Genomic DNA, 16624 nt, shown 5'->3' on the forward strand with positions numbered 1-16624 from the left:
GTGGGAATTTAATTAAATTCAATGTGTATTGATTGAGTGCCTACTTTTTACCAGGCTCTGTACCAGGAGCTTGGGGTTCAGAAATCGGAGACTCATGCCATCTATGCCCTCCAGGAGGGGCAGGTATGCAGCTTCACTGCTGTAGGGGTCGCTGGTGTCACAGAGGCAGCGTGAGGCAGGGGAGCCCAGTGGAGGGTGCTCCATCCACCTGGAGCATCTAGAAAGCTTTCCCAGAGGCAGGACTTGGACGGGGCTAGAGGGTGAGGAGGCGCCCAAGGGCAGGAGAGGATCCTGCTGGGAAAGACTATTGCAGGCAGAGGAAGCCACACGGGACAAAGGCCTGGCCCTGCCTGGGAAGGAGCAAGCATTTAGCGGAGGCAGGGGGTGGAGGAGGTACCCCTGGATGGAGGCCACTGTGTGCTTGGTAAAGGGGCCCTGAGAGTTCAGAACCCACCCTGCCATCAGAAGATGGCAATCGAAGGTCATTTTCAGCTTTCAGAATGCTAATGGTGAGCGGGGAATTAGAAGACAATTTATGAACCCACTGAAGCAGAGCGGGAGGCCGCGGTCTTGAGACGGCCTGTCCCTCCGTGGGTTAACTGGCCCGCCCTGCGCCCTGCTGAGCTCCCCAGGCTGAAGGCTCCTCTGTCACTATAGATCACTCCACTGGATTCGGGCTTGCCAGCTCGGTTCCCTGGAGTCTGGCTGTCACTTGATTCCCCTGGATGCCAGCTGCTGTGCGTGGAGGGCGAGCAGAACAGGGTTTCAGGGACAGGTCTTTGTGCAGAGCTCACGTCCCTCCAGATGGGATGCCGTCTTCCTCCCTGACCAGAATGTTAGCTCACCTTGGCTGCATAAAGAGCCCCTTGGATTCTTTGCGGGAGCCCAGAGCAGCGCCCCAGGTCAGGAGTGGGGGTGGCGGAGTTTGTATCACCAACTATTCTGCGGAGGATTGTGAAAAATATTTTACTTTCTCTTCCTATGGTGAAGCCAGCAGGGCTTTTAGAAAACCCGCCCTGGTCTCTGGTACAGTTGACGCAAGATTCTCACTTCCCAGCGACGCAGCTGAGGTCGTGCAGAGAGGTTCAGGTCAGGAACCCGGCTTTCCACCCAGGAGCACTGGATTCTGAAGCCAGGGAGGGGGCGTGCAGGATACAGGGCAGGAGAGTCTTGAAGTCTCTTCTAACCCTACAGAACCAAGGGAAGGGTCACAGGAATGCTAAAAACCAGCAGCAGGCCCTGAAGGGGTGGGGGAAGGCTTCAGAGAGGGTGGCCTGAGCTCCACTTCTGAGAATGGGCTCAAATGTGGCCAGAGGGTCCGTCCAAACGGGCTCATTCCATACATTTTATTTAAGGTTTACCATGCACCAAGAGCTGTTCTTAGCCAGCCCACACCCTTGCTGGGTTCAGGTGCCGGAGGTGAAAACTTGGTAAGCTGTGTGCCTTCTTACCTGGAGGCTGGGAGGAGCGTAAGAAGCTCCGGAGAGCGAGTGCGCTCTGATCACAGTAAGAGCCAGAGAGTGTGGGAGCTCCCCAGAGGAGGGTTCCCAGGGGGCATTTATTCCCTAGTGGAATGCATTCCTGTATCCAAGCCCTGCAGGGTCATGTCTGAGAGTAGATCTTTTTCTGCTCACTCCCCCAGCCCTTGAAATGGAAACTTCCAGAAGGCCAGTTTCCTGGCATGGTTCATGTCAGCCTGGCAAGCCAGAAGATATCCAGGGCGCTTGGCAAGTTACCAACCAGATCAAGGGGAGCTGGCTGAGCAAATGTCTAAGTGCAACAGCTGAGATGGGTTGGTGCTTTGTCTTTCAATAGAGGAGAACACCAGAAACCCATCCCTGTGCCCGCCCTCCGCCTCCAGCCTGCAGATGTCCACCCCATGGCTCAACACTTGGAGTTCATGGTTTAAGACATCATTTCCCCAGGAGAATGAATAGCCTCTTGAGACTCTCCTTTGCTCATGGCTACAGGATGCTCCTCTTTCCCACCTGCTATTTTTATTTTATTTTAAAAAAATTATTATTATTTTTTATTGTTCTACTTAGTTGTACATGACAGCAGAATGCATTTCAATTCATTGTACACAAATGGAGTGCAACATTTCAATTCTCTGGTCATACACAGTGTAGAGACGCACCATTCATGCAATCACACATGTACCTAAGGTAATGATGTTCATCTCATTCCACCATCTTTCTCACCCCCCATAACCCCTTCCCACCCTCCCCTTTGCCCAATCCAAAGTTTCTCCATTCTTCCCATGTGCCCCCTCCCCTTCGCCAATCATAGATCAGCATCCACTAATCACAAAACATTCGGCCTTTAGTTTTTTTGGGATTGGCTTACTTCATTCAGCATAATATTCTCCAACTCCATCCATTTACCATAATTTTATTCTCTTTTAGGGCTGAATAATATTCCATTGTGTATATATACCACAGTTTCTTTATCCCATCTATTGAAGGGCATCTAGGTTGCTTCCACTGCTTAGCTATTGTGAATTAAGCTGCTATGACCATTGATGTGGCTGCATTGCTATAGTATGCTGATTTTAAATCCTTTGGGTATAGGCTGAAGAGTGAGATAGATAGCTTGGTCATATGGTGGTTCCATTCCAAGTTTTCTGAGGAATCTCCATACTGTTTTCCAAAGTGGTTGCATCAATTTGCAGTCCCACCAGCAGTGGATGAGTGTACCTTTTTCCCCACATCCTCACCAACAGTTATTATTGCTTGTATTCTTGATAACTGCCATTCTGACCAGTTTCCCTTCTCCTGTTTTATAGTTTGATTTCTCAAGAAAGATCTTGATCCCTTAGTTTGCAAGCTTTTTATTGAAGCCTCATAGCAACTAATCCTCATGTGGACTCACCCAATAACTGATTCTTCAAATGACAAACTCCACTACATGTGACAAATTCTCTCTCTCTCTCTCTCTCTCTCTCTCTCTCTCTCTCACACACACACACACACACACACACACACACGCACACACACACACACTTACCCATACCTTTTTTCTATAATTCTTTGTGCAAGAAGATTATCCTACCCCTGCTCGTGACAGAACAAGATCTCTTTCCCACAACATGATGGATAGCTCCCTGGGGAAGTTGGATTGATCCACCGGGGTTTCCTCCACCCTTTAGGCACATCTTCCTTCACGGGGCCTGATCTCACAGCATGAGCGGCCCATGTCTCTGCCACAGAGGAGATCTTGGGACTGGCTATCTTGAGGTAGAGCCTTTATTGGTGAGTTTGAAAGAAAATCCTGACACATGGTTGAACCACCTTGCCTGAGAAGTTGCTTTCTCTTCTGGGCTGGGCTGTGGGGAGCGAGGACTCCGGGGTTCTGGGGGCCTTCAGACTCTTTCCTCACCCATCTGTTTTCCCACTTTCTGCCCCAGTCTCCCTCCCAGGCCCCAGTCTCCATCTGCTTGGGCCTTTAGTCTTACACCAGCTTGGCCACTAGGCTGAGCTGTGAGCTGATTTGAAGCTCTCTCTTCAGCAGAGGGTCCCCGGATCCTGCCTCACCTCTATCTATTGTGATGAAGTCAAAAGAAACAAGCAAAAAGTGAGTGAGTACGACCCCGGTGAAACCTTCAGAAGCTATTAAAATTGTTTATTCGACGCTGATTACTGAAAACTTCAATAATAATGATAATAAGCAGTTTCTAACAAATGTATTAACCTTGGCAGATTGGGCACTTGGATGATTGGTCACTCAGCATATTGGCCTGCTGCCACGAGGAGATGACAAACCAATCCCATGCGAAGGGCAGCCTGGAGAAGTGGCTTCCTAAGCTGACAGAGGAGGGACACCTGTACCCTGGACTCAAGATTTTTAACCTGGGTTGTGACTCTGGTGGGTCCCCAATTGTAGGGTGATTTGTAATGAAGAAGAGTTCAAATGCCAACCATCTTTCCTATGCCCATAACCCCTCCCCACCCTTCCCTTTGCCCAATCCAAAGTTCCTCCATTCTCCCCATGCCCCCCACCCCATTGTAGATCAGCATCCACTAATCAGAAAAAAACACTCAGCCTCTGTACTGTGCCACATACGCCATGCGCATCACAGGCAAGGCCCTCTGGGGGGCACTTCTGTCATTCAGTACTTGCTTTCTGGGGAGACCCAGCCATGGAGCTGCAGCTCACAAGGTGGACTTGGCCCCAAGGAGGAGGCAGGTGGGTGAATCCAAGCCGTCTGGGCGGGTGTGATGCAGGATGCTGGAGCGGGGTGAGTAGGGAGGTGGGGGCAGCATGGGGCGGGAGGCCAGTCAACTGCAGGGATGGCAAGACCTATGCTGTTACCATGGCAGTTCATACTATAGACACTGGGTTCATGGTGCCAGGCCTGGTATGTGGTGGGGAGGGGACAGCTCGGTTGTCAGGCAAGGAGGGCTGCAGCAGCAGACAGGCTGAATCAGAAGAGTCTGGAAGCCTTCCTAGCAGATTTACGCAGTACCCCTTGAGCCTATCTGTCAGACTCAACACCTTCCTTATATAAAAGCCTCTTTTATATAACATCTAATGACCCTTTATCAGCCTTACAGAGAATCACCAATAACATAACTTGTGTACGGATGTATTTTTTTAAAAAAAACTTTAGGTATACTAATGCTTGATCTGTAGTATAAAGGAGAAATGTCATCAAAATCGAATTAAATGCATTTTTTTAATATTTATTTTTTAGTTGTAGTTGGACACAATACCTCTATTTATTTATTTATTTTTATGTGGTGCCGAGGATCGAACCCAGGGCCTCGCACATGTTCGGTGAGCGCTCTATCACCGAGCCACAACCCCAGCCCGAATTAAATATACTTTGATAAGTAAATATTTAGGGAGTCCTCCTGTCGTTGCGACTACCAAGATACCTCTAGAAAGTTCTCAAAATGTTTTTCAAAATTTTTTTTAGTCATAAATAGATACAGCGCCTTTTTACTTTTATTTACTTTAATGCCATATTGAGGATGGAACCCAGTGCCTCACATGTGCTAGGCAAGTGCTCTACCCCAGCCCCACCTCTACACCTTTCTAGACACTATTGTCGAGAATGGGCTTGAGGGAGAGGGACAGGGTGGGGCTTGTAGTGTGGAATGCACCTGGCTGCAGCTTGGGGGGGTGGAGAGGACAGGCAGGGGAGGACACTGGTGTCCAACACATCACTGAGAGGTCAGCAGTGGAGGGCAGGGGGGCTGTCTGTAGCAGAGCCTGTAATATACTCTGGACTCCCCGACTCCTCAGACTCATGGACCATGAACAGGTATGGGGGGGGGTGGGTAGGGAAGGAAAGGAGGGGCAGGGTGACATTCAGGCTCTGGCAAAGAGAGACATTCTCTTGGGCCTGCAGTTCCACAAAGTCCCTGCACTGGGTCCTTGACGATGGAGCCCTTGGTCCTGTGGCTAGGTCCCCGCACCGGCTGCATCATAACCCTGCCCCATCTGTCTTCCATTCCCAGCTCACAGACACAGCCTCATTTGCCAGCCTTCTCTCTCCTGGGGAGGGCCAAGGGGGCGCCTAGCAGAGATAAGGGCAGCTGGCCCCATAACTCAGATTCAGACCAATTCATCTTTCATCTCTCAGGGTTGGGAGAAATGCACCATTGCCCTGCTCCTTCTGGAATGTTCCAGCATCTCCATTAACTCCATTTGGGCTGGTGTGGTGGGGGCGAAGGCAGAGGTATTGGCCTCAGGTTGTTCTGGGGCTGACTTCCCAGGTTGGGCTCCAACTGTCCCTGATTCTAGAAATCCCTTCTCGGGGGACCTGGAGGAAAGTCTCTGGCCCTAAAGGGTACCACTCTAACGGCCAGGTCTTCTGGCTCCTGACTTCTTATCCCTGGGACCACATGGGGGTGTATTCAAAGAGGTATCTACAGCCAAGTAGCATTGAAAGGCAATTTAAATCTTTCCTGAAGGGATTCAAAGAATGTCACATGGTGATGCTATCAAAACTTCTTTCACCAGACAGTGTGTATTTAAAAAAAAATTTTTTTTTACAGGTTTCTAAAATAGAATGCCATCGGCTGGGGTGTTTTAAACAACAGACATTTATTTTTCACAGTTCTGAATGTTGGAAAGTTCAAGACCAAGGAACTGGCAGGTCTGGTGCCTGGTGTGGGCCTGTTTCCTGGTTCATATGTTTATGAACCTTCTTTCTGTGTAATCCTGTGGCAGGAAAGGGATGAGGGAGCTCTCTTGGGTCTCTTTTATGAAGGCTCTAATCCCCCTCACAAGGGCTCCACCCACATGACCTAATTGCTTTCCAAGGGCTCCACCTAACACCATCACTTTGGGGATTTAGATTTAAACATATGAATTTAGGGCTGGGGAATGCAAACTTTCAGACTGTAGCAAAGTCTGGGTGCCTTTTAGATCTCACAAGGTAGACACACACACACTCTCACACATACATACTCACAATCATGGTACCTGCTTTCCAACCCACTCGACTTTCTCCTTCTAAACACAAATCATCTCCCCCAGACCCATCTCTTATCTGTTCATTTCTCTTTTGCCTGTTAAAGAGACTCTGTTTGGGGCCTTTGCTGGCCCAACTCTCCCACTCTCCTTCATCCAAATCTGCTCAACTGAGGTCCAAGTTGGCAAAGACCCAGCTCTCCTTGGGAGCAGGCCAGCCAAGGAGACCTTGACTTTTTGACAGGGTCATTCTTTGGATGTGGTGATTGACAGTGTTAGACTCACACCAAGCCATACTTCCCCACGCACACCAACACGCGTAGTCACGCTCACTCTCACAGAAGCATCTACCTGTGCTGGTTCCTAACATTTCCTTTGCCTAATTTTTCGATGGGCACTTTTACACTTGGTCAATATAAATTCTGATATTCATAACCAGGACTCTGATTAGTGCAAGGCTTCAAAGTGCCTTTTGACTCATTAAAGAAAGATTAAATTATGTTCAGGATAGTTGCAGTATTAAGTGGGGCTGAGCTCATTTGGATTCTCAGGAAATTGGCGAGATGATAAATTTCTACTTTAGACAATCAGCGCATTCAGATTAAACCCACGTAAAGCCCAGGCCAGCTAGCCTGTTCCAAATAGGATGTGAGTCCATGGGAGACCACAGACACACAGGCACATCTGGGAGCAGAGAGCCAGAGTCCCATCCAGCCAAACGCTGTCACTACCCCGTAAATCTCCTGAAAACCTAAATAGCCCTTAACATTCGCCAGTGTTGTAAGTCATGATTTTACACTCACTGCGATCTCTGTGGGCTGGGCTAGGGAAGGGGTCATTTGGTTAATGCAGGACTCCATCTTCATGGCTTCATAACTAGTTTATAATCACCAATGATTGCTGAACTGGGATGCCGAGGGCCAGCTTGCCCGCTCTTTCCTCGGAGAGTGCCCATTGATATGTCATAGCAATTAACCAGAGACCTGTGGGAGGGGGGCGGTGGCAGCAGGAGAGCTGGGCTGGCTGGTGCAGACACATGTCCCATCCTGTCTCCCAGAGGCCTTCCAGGACCTCACTCAGCTTTAGAGGGTTGATGAAGGACATCTGTTGGCCAAGAGATGCACTCAAAGAGGAGACCGTTCCAATGATTTCTTTCAACTTGCCCAACAATTTCATCTCCCAAGGTGATAGAAGATGACCAGCGGGTCAGCCACTCTGAAATCATAGCAGAATCGATGGGGCAGCTACAAGTGATGGGAATCTTGGGGGAAAGGGTCCAATGTTACAACCTTCGTAATCTCGTAGGTCATGGTCACTGAGGTGGGGAAGGCTTAGTACGTGGCAGTATCACTAGACTTGAGGAGACAGAATACGAGATGCTCAAAAAATGATATATATTTATTCCTTCATATTATAAGACTCTGAAAGGGAGAATGATGTGAGAAGTTTAGAAATTTTACAAATGTACTTCTGATTGGGGCAGTCTCAAATGACCCCCATGAGGAGATGGGGAATGTCGTGGGGATGCCTTTGATAGCTGAACAAGCTTACCCATGTAAAGCACGCATGTGTGCACACCCATGTGAGCGCACGCACGCACGCACATTCACATGTGCATGTGCACACACACACACACACACACACACACACAAAGCCTTGTATATAGTTCCATACCCTTTTGCAAGAAATTAAAAGGAGTTTTAAGGAGAGCAACGGGGTCACAGGGTTGAATGGAGAGGGAGACTTTTTCCCCCAGTATTTGTTGAATTTTGAAATATATTGTTGTATTACCAACTTAAATAAATACATCAAGATGAAATGGAATAAGGAACACTTTTAAAAAATGGAAATCTAAGGGAGAATGAAGGAGGGCAGCCCAAATCCACACAACTAGACCCCAAATGGCTGGAGCCCTGGTGAGTGGTCATACAAAACACACTCAGAACTTACAAGAAAAAAGGCTTTAATAGGAATTCAGAGGAAGATACAGATCAGAAAAAAGACGGGCCTGCTGCTGGGATAACGTGATCCTAGGACACGGAGGTGCCTTCAGAATCTGGGAAAGACCCGAGTAGAGAAAGGAGGGGTAGACAGGAGTTTCAGGAAGAGGGACCTGGAGTGTCTGCAGGCGGACCAGGGAGCCCCCGGGGTGGGCAGGGTTCCCTGGGGGGTGTGCGGGTGCCCCACCCCTGCTGGGTAGGGGGAACCGGCAGCAGAGGGAGGAGGGTCCTCCGTAGTGGAGTTTGCCTCAGCTCTATGTTGTCCTGTTTTCGGATCCTTACCCACAAGCAGGAGCAGGGACTGTGGCTTCTCTCAGAAAGGGAGCAGAAAGCAGACTCCCTGCACGTTCGACGTCAGCTCAGAGACCGCTCCAGTTTGTACCCATTTGCTGAGTGACGGCAGAATTCTGCTGAGAGGCATCTGTCGCAGAGCTTGGGGAAGAGTGATTAGACTGGGCGAGCCAGAGAGAGGATGGAAGTGATGAGCGAGCGTGACAGCGACTGTGAGAGCAAGGATTGTGTGAGCCGCGTGTGAGTGAGTGTGAGTGTGTGGGTGAGTGGGTGTGCATGGGCGTACATGGGAGTGAGTGGGTGTGAGCATGAGTATGAGCATGTGAGTGGGTGTGTGAGTGGGTATGCATGAGTGTGAGTTTTTCTGAGTGTGTAAAGCATGTGTGTGGGTGTGCATGGATGTGAGTGTGTGAGCATGTGAGTGGGTATGATTCAGTGTGCACAAGTGGGTGAGAGTGAGTAAGTGTGAACACATGAGCAGGTGTGAGTGTTAGTGTGTGAGTGGGTGTGTCTGAAAGGGTGAATGTGAGGCTGAAAGCAGGAGTGAGTGTGGGTGAATGAGAGTGTGAGTCTGTGACGTGAGTGATGTGGGATTAAGAGGAGATTGGCCTGCACACGTGTGTGTTAGAGAGGCTGTGAGTGAGGGACTGTGTGTAGTGTGTTGGGGATGGAGAATGTGTGAGTGGTCTGGTGAGGCACTTCCCCACCTCACTCTCGCCACATCCCTGAGGACCTGGTAAGATCTAAGCCTGGCCCTCACGCCTGTCCTCCCATGGAAGCCGCAGACAGCTCTGATTCCGTGGAGCCTTCTCCTAAGCACCTACAGCTGCATTTTAAATGGCTCATGCATATCAGATGAGCAGAGAAGATGTAAATTCAAAAGAGCAGAGAGTGTAGGGTGAATCAAAAGTGTGGGGAACAAGGATGGGTGGGACCAAGTAAAGCAGAGGTCATACCACCTCTTTGCTCAAATCCACCAGGCCATTGTCCACTCACCAAATTCTTCAATATGACATTGAAGATTTTGTAATCTTGCTGGGTGTGGTGGTGCATGTTGTAATCCCAGTGACTCAGGATGCTAAGGTAGGAGAATTGCAAGTTCAAAGCCAGCCTCAGCAACTTAGCAAAGCTCTAAGCAACTTAGCAGGACTCTGTCTCAAAATAAAAAATAAAAAGGGCTGGGGATGTGGCTCAGTGGTTAAGCACCCCTGGGTCCAATCCTTGGTACAAAAAAAAAAAAAAGGTTTTGTAATCTTGAGGAGTGAACATGACTTTTGGCACATAATAGGTGCCCAATAAATGTTGGATTGTTCTAATTCCACAATCTCTCTTGGATGCAGAGGGAGTTCCTACTGAGGAACAATGCCAGTCGTTGGCTTCACACTCAGCCTTCCACACTCTGCTGTGACATTGCCGACTTTGCCAGGCCCTGTCTATGGGAGGTGTTGAAGGACACCACAGGGCAAGAGATCATACTACTCTTCTTCCTATCTGCTTCCTGTTCCAGCCAGCTGTTAGCAGCAATGGGTTCCAGTCTCTGGGCCTTTTTGTTTGGGATGAAGCAGTATTTGGATTGAAGTTTTGTGTCTCCCTTCATTCAAAGGCTAAAGCCTTAATTTCTAGTGTAGCTAGAGATGGATCCTCTAAAAGAATAATTAAGGTTAAATGAGATCCTAAGAGTGGGACACTGATCAGATAAGATTATTATTAATTTTTTGTACCAGGGATTGAACCCAGGGATGTTTAACCATTGAATCACATTTGCAGTCCTTATCATTTTTTAAATTTTGAGGCAGGGTCTTGCTGAATTGCTGAGGCTGACTTTGAACTCCTGCCTCAGCCTCCTGAGCCACTGGGATTACAGGTGTGCACCACTGCACATGGTAGGATTAATCAGGATTAATGTCTTTCTCAGAAGAGATGCTAGAGAACTCACCTTTCTCTCTATGCATGCACAGTGAGAAGAGGCCCCAAGATGATCCAGGAGGTGACCATCTATCAGCCAAGAAACGACCTGTTACCTATACCCAGTGAGCCAGCACTTTGATCTTGAACTTCCAATATCCGGAACTATGGAAAAGTAAATGTCTGATGTTTAATTCACCCAGTCTGTGTTGTTTTGTCATAACAATCCAAGAGGACTTCATGCAGGGAGTATCCCCCAAATCATTCTCATGAGGCCCCTCCGAAGTTCTCAACCAATTTCTCAAGTGTGTGTGTGTGTGTGTGTGCGCACACACGTGCGCACTTGCGCTGGGAACCCAAGGGCGCTTAACCACAAAGCCAACTCCAGTTTCTCATAGTAACTTCTCTTTGTTCACATGAGTCTGCTTCTGAATTCCTGATGAGATCCTGATCACTCCAGAACCTGTTGGGAGAGACAGGAAGGGACATACCCACTGGTCAAGGTGGCCTCATCTTCAGAAAATGGAGGGAAGCGAGCCCCAGGTGACAGCAGGATCTCAGCATCACAGTTCCACCAAGATGCCCCCGTCCTCATGGGTAACAAGAGCACACAGCAAAGGTGGCATTGGAGATAGACGCCACACTCCAATGACCCCAGCTGGGGGCCAGAGACAAGAACTTTGAGGCATTTTTCTTACCGGGTCAACGACGCTCATGGCTTTCCTGCTGCTTCCTTCCAATGAACCAGTCAGGCAAATGCCCGTGAACTTAAATCGACTTACACCCTATTCCTCCAAACGTACTCTACCTCTAGTTGTCATGCTCAGTCTCTCCCCCTGCTTGACTCTTTATTCCTGCCTCGTGGGATCCGGTAACAGGGGACTGTCCTCCTGACTCATTTCACCCTCCCTGCCCCAAATCTATAAGTAATCAATCTTTGGACTTATTTCCTATTGCAGTGATGCTTTGAATTTGAGCCAAGGCAGGGAAATACCAGGCAGGGTTTTTCCCTAGGATGAGGAGGTTGGACGGGGACACAAGGGACAGTTGCAGAGCAGTGGGTCAGACTGGCATAAACTGGGTATGGGTCAGAGGAAAGCCACAAGGGCTCTGGAAGCATAAGCAAGTGGCCTGTGTGAGGAACCCCACTGGTCACAAGTTGGAAAAGTAGGTATCAAGCCACCCTCGAGGTAAAAGAAGTATCCCGTGAAGGATGCACCCATAGGCAGCTCCCTTTATTTGCTGTTAGTCAGGGTGGCTAACTGCTCTGGTACTGGAACCCCAGTTTAGATGGGGGCTCCTCAAAACATCAGCTCACATGGTCCACAAGTCTCCATAATTCCTGGCCTCAATTTGTGAGCAAAACTGTACCCAACAAGAAGGCTTAATGTTGCTAAAGAGCCATCACACCCCTCAGCTGAGTTAGTCCTGGGAAAGAGGCAGGACACTGAGTCACACTACCATGCAGCTACTTAGCAACAGAAACAGGCCTGGTGCTCTTCTCTCCAATAGGCCTCTCCCCTCCCACAAAGACGGGGGGGGGGGGTTCCCTGCCTTCTCCCTGCTTTTAATTCAGAAAGTGCTCACTCTTAGCTTGCTGTGTGACCTTTTGCATGTTACTTCCCTCTGAGCCTGGATTATCTCCTTTGTTAAGTGAAGGAGATGGACCAAATATTCTCAAAGTTTCCTTTCAGCTATGACCTTACTGTGATTTGATAACTTTTCCTCCATAAAAACCAAAGGGTTCAGTTTATCTCCCCAAATATTTTTCATGTTCTGTGCTTGCCTTTGATTGGTGTAATTATAGCACTTGTATTTAGTGCAAATTCACTGCATGAGTTATTAATTATTCTTGAGCCTTGACACAGTACTCACTGAAGCTTAGGGTGTGCATGTTGATTAAGACCAGGGATAAGTCAAGCATTCAGATGTGTCTGGGACTGGAATTAGTGAAGTCAGGGAGTTCATGGAACTTAACATTCTGGATAAACCAAAAAGGGGCTGGGATTCCAAGGCAGTGTTGGAAGCTGATGCAAGACCCTGATCTGCTTACCCCTCCCAGGGTTGAAAGAATCAGTGATCATTGGGCTGGGGATGTGGCTCAAGCGGTAACACACTCGCCTGGCATGTGCGGGGCGCTGGGTTCGATCCTCAACACCACATAGAAATAAAATAAAGATGTTGTGTCCACTGAAAACTAAAAAATAAATATTAAAAAAAAAAGAATCAGTGATCACCTTAGCACGAATGTACTTTAATATATATCTTAATATTATTTACACTTATCCTTCTTCCAGAGGTGTTTAGTCAAAGTGAAAAAACTGCTAAACTTCCTGCAGCCTGTGAAAACATGAAGCCCAGACTAGATTTTATCACCCGTGGAACAAAAGTCTTAACTTTCTGGAGGAAGGAAGATCAACTGGACCATGAGGAATTCCTACTACTAGGGAAAGGTGGATCACGGATGCCCAGAGACACAGGGCCTAAAGTTAAGATTGAAACAGAAACACCAGGCTGGGGATGTGGCTCAAGCGGTAGCGCGCTCGCCTGGTATGTGTGCGGCCCGGGTTCGATCCTCAGCACCACATACAAACAAAGATGTTGTGTCCGCCGAGAACTAAAAAATAAATATTAAAAAATTCTCACTCTCTCTCTCTGTTAAAAAAAATCATTACTAAAAAAAAAAAAAAGAGAGAGAAACAGAAATGCCAAGAAAAATCCTTTGGCAACTTTTCTTCCACCCTAAGAATAAGAGAGAGATAGAGGAACTTGAAGCTGGTGGCACACTGAAGGTGACATCCAAACCCAAGCAGCAAAACCCAAAGCCAGGTCAACTTCTGATTAGATTGACTCAGCTACCTCCATCAGTGGTAGGCAAATTGTGATATTTTAGGCTTTGTGATCTCTGCTGCAACTACTAAACTTAGTTGTTAAAGCATGAAGCATGCATAGTCAATATGCAAACAGCAGGCATTGTTTGCTCCAATAAAACTTCCTTTGGAGACATTGAAATTTGAGTTTCGTGTAATTTGCTTGTGTCTCAAAATGACATTCTTCTTTTTATTTCCATTCAACCTTAAAAAAACCTAAAGACCATTTTAACTCAAAGGCCATACCAAAAAAAAAAAAAAAAAGGCAGTACACCCGATTTGTCCCATTGGCCATAGTTTGCAGACTCCTGGCCTAGCAGAAGAAAATATATACTTATTTACTTTATTCTACTGTTCAAAATGATGTTAAGTTTTCAATTGAAACTCATGAGACATAGAATAACAAGGCAACACAACCCACTGTCAAGAAACAAAGCAATCAATAGCACCAGATTCAGGTATGTCCCAGGAAAGCTATCAGACAGGGAACTTAATATATTAAAGGTTGTGGTGGAAAAAATGAACAACATACATAATAGATGGAAAAATTTTCAGCAGAGAAAGGAAAACTACAAGGAAGAGTAGCTATGGGGAAAAACAGGGACAAAGATGAAGAACTCATCTCTGAATTTGTGGCTGATCAGTAGACTTGATACAATTGAAGAAAGAATCAGTGAACTTGAAAATGGGCCGGTAGAAATTACATAAACACAAGGAGATAAAAAGGGTGGGAAAAAAAGAGGAAGTGCTGTAGGACAAAATCAAATGGTATGGGGCTGGGGATGTGGCTCAGGTGGTGGCGTGCTTGCCTGGCATGCGTGCGGCCCAGGTTCAATCCTCAGCACCACATACTAACAAGGATGTTGTGTCCGCTGAAAAAGTAAAAAATAAATAAGATTCTCTCTCTCTCTCTCTCTCTCTCTCTCTCTCTCTCTCTCTCTCTCTCTTCTCTCTCTCTCTCTCTCTCTTAAAAAAAATCAAATGGTTAAAATCTCTCTTAAAAAAATAAAATGGTTAAAAATCACCTAGTACATATCGTAGCCCTGGGTTCGATCCTCAGCACCACATAAAAACAAATAAACAAAATAAAGGTACTGTGTACAACTAAAAAATAAATTTAAAAAATTCCAAAAGATGAGACAGAGAATGGGGCAAAATAAATATTTGAAAAAAATAGTAAACGAGAATGACTCCAAAATAATAAAAGACATAAAACTACAGATGAAATGCCAAAGAACCTCAAGTAAACAAAGAGGGAAAAGCTCATGCATGGATCTAGATAAATTATACTCAAACTGCTGAAAATCAAATCTAGAATAAAGAGAAATAGAGGTACATTTTTAAAAAGAGTAGGTAGATTTATCTTCCATGCAAGCTGGAAGACCATGAAGGTACTTTAAAGTGCTAAAAGGAGATAAAACCTATCAACACAGAACATCCCCAGAAAAATTCTTTAACAAATGAAGGAGAGACAAGTAGTTTTCCAGACAAACAAAACCTTAATTACTAGTATATTTGCACTACAAGAAATATTAAAGAAAATTCTTATGTGGAAAGAATGTAACAATTCTTTTTTCTTTTTCTTTTCTTTCTTTCTTTCTTTTTTTTTTTTTTTTTTTTTGCAGAGTGGGGGTACTGGGGATTGAACTCAGGGGCACTCAACCACTGAGTCACTCCTCAGCCCTATTTTGTACTTTATTTAGAGACAGGGTCTCACTGAGTCACTTAGCAAGCCTCACTTTTTGCTGAGATTGGCTTTGAACTCTCAATCCTCCTGTCTCAGCCTCCTAAATGGCTGGGATTACAGGTGTGCCTCACGGTGCCCGGCTAGAATATGGAAGTTCTCCAGGTGGGAAAAACATTCCACATGAACTTGGATTTTAAGGTCTTTTGAAATGTTTAAAATAAGGGATATATGAAAAATGTGTTGAATCTACAAAGATTTGTGGATTCAACACAATCACAACCAAAACTCTAGCCAGATTTTCTTGTAAAAATCAACAAGTTCAGTTGGGTGCAGCGGGGCATGCCTGTATTCTCAGGATTACTGGGGAAGCTGAGGCAGGAGGATGGCGAATATGAGGTGATCCTCAGCAACTCAGCAATACCCTGTCTTGAAATAGAAAATAAAAAGGGCTGGGGATGTAGCTCAATGGTAAATTACTCCTGGGTTCAATACTAGTAATATTTGCATCCCTAAATCAACTAGTTTATTCTAAAATTTAGCAAATGAACTAGAGTAGCCAAAACAATATTGTGAAAGAAGACCAAAGTTGATGGAGTGACTCTACCTGATCTCAATGCTTACTTTTAAAGCACAACCAAGACTGTGTGGTGTAGAAGAGAGAACAAGAGAGAGTAACCAGAAAGACCCATACAAATACGTTCAATTTGAACCCAGGGGAGCCCTACCACTGAGCTCCATCCCTCATCCTCACCCAGCCTTTTTGTTGTTGTTGTTGTACTGGGGATTGAAACCAATCCCCACATTCCCAGCCCTTTTAATTTTGAGACAGGGTCTTATTAAGTTGCCCAGGATCAAACTTGAGATCTTTCTGCCTCAGACTCCCGAGTAGCTGGGATTACAGACAGGTGCCACTGTGCCTGGCTGTTCAATTGAGTTTTGATTATAGTACAAAGACAACTGAATTCAATAGAGAAATGACTTTTAAAAATCATGATGGAGCCAGGCCTAGTGGCGCATGCCTGTAATCCCACTGGCTTAGGAGGCTGAGGCAGGAGGATCACAAGTTCAAAGCCAGCCTCAGCAACTTAGCAACTTAGTGAGACCCTGTTTCTAAATAAAATACAAAATAGAACTGGGGATGTGGCTCAGTGGTTAAGTGCCCTTGAGTTCAATCTCCGGTAGGAAAAAAAAAATGGTATTGGAACATTTGGATTTCAATACATGAAATAAGAGAAGACCCTTAATCCATACCTTATACCATATATACAAATTAACTCAAAATGGGCCATAGACCTAAATGTAAAATGCAGGACTATTAAATATAGAAGAAAATATAGGAGACAATCTTTTGCCTTTGAATTAGACAAAGATTTCTTTCATATGACAACAAAAGTACGATCCATTAAAAATAAAAACCCAGTAAATTGGATTTTAAAAATTAAGAACTGTTG

The 16624-nt window shown here is 46.2% G+C and overlaps 1 long non-coding RNA gene across 2 annotated transcripts; it reads left to right on the forward strand.

The window, feature by feature from the left end:
- Positions 1 to 812: 812 nt before the first annotated feature.
- LOC144255973 (uncharacterized) lies at positions 813 to 4563 on the forward strand. 2 transcript variants are annotated; one of them, XR_013344023.1, is made up of 4 exons: positions 813 to 902; positions 3149 to 3251; positions 3407 to 3573; positions 3699 to 4563. It is a non-coding gene; the product is annotated as an uncharacterized LOC144255973 (long non-coding RNA). The 2 variants fall into 2 exon arrangements; XR_013344024.1 differs by having other exon boundaries at positions 3508 to 3573.
- Positions 4564 to 16624: the final 12061 nt, after the last annotated feature.

Source organism: Urocitellus parryii, chromosome 7 (assembly GCF_045843805.1).
Source record: "Urocitellus parryii isolate mUroPar1 chromosome 7, mUroPar1.hap1, whole genome shotgun sequence".
Classification (NCBI taxonomy): domain Eukaryota; kingdom Metazoa; phylum Chordata; class Mammalia; order Rodentia; family Sciuridae; genus Urocitellus; species Urocitellus parryii.